Source organism: Anopheles marshallii (assembly GCF_943734725.1).
Source record: "Anopheles marshallii chromosome X unlocalized genomic scaffold, idAnoMarsDA_429_01 X_unloc_88, whole genome shotgun sequence".
Classification (NCBI taxonomy): Eukaryota; Metazoa; Arthropoda; class Insecta; order Diptera; family Culicidae; genus Anopheles; species Anopheles marshallii.
In genome coordinates, this window is record NW_026525940.1 from 34,375 (window position 1) to 35,000 (window position 626).

Genomic DNA, 626 nt, shown 5'->3' on the forward strand with positions numbered 1-626 from the left:
CTTCCTTCCCGGCCCTGTCGGTGTGCTCTGCAGTAGGGTGCTCCATACAAATTTTGCTTATGTGGAATTTTTCAGTGTAAAATAAGGTTTCTCCAATCGATCGCGGGTTTCACTTTTCATCATTTGCTAGGTCTAACTATGATGTTTTGAGTGGTCCCGCAAAAATTTTTTCTCTTAGCCAGTCAACCCTTTCGTCCATGTCGGTGTGTTCTGCAGTAGGGTGCTCCAACCAAGTTTTCCTAATGAAAGTTTTTCGTGGTTTCGTGTGAGTTAAAAACTCCGGAACTTGGCTTATTTTCACCATAATTTCCACATATGGTGACCAACTCAATAAACGTTTTGTGCGTATCCTATGGACAGTTTTTCGCGTTCAACTTGGTGAACTAGGGTTGTTTTCCCGAAGGGTAAAAAAATCTGGACTTAGCCAAATTTTGAAATCTCCAACCAATCTTGGCCTGTTAGATTATCTTGGTTGGGTTGCTATGGGCTGGTACGGCCTACTTGATAGGCAATGTTTCAACTCTTGGAAGCTCTCGTGGTTGCTAAGCACTGTTCGTGGCCTTCTTGATAGAAATGGCTTATGGTGGCCATGGACTTAGCAAAATTTTGAAATCTCCAACCAATCT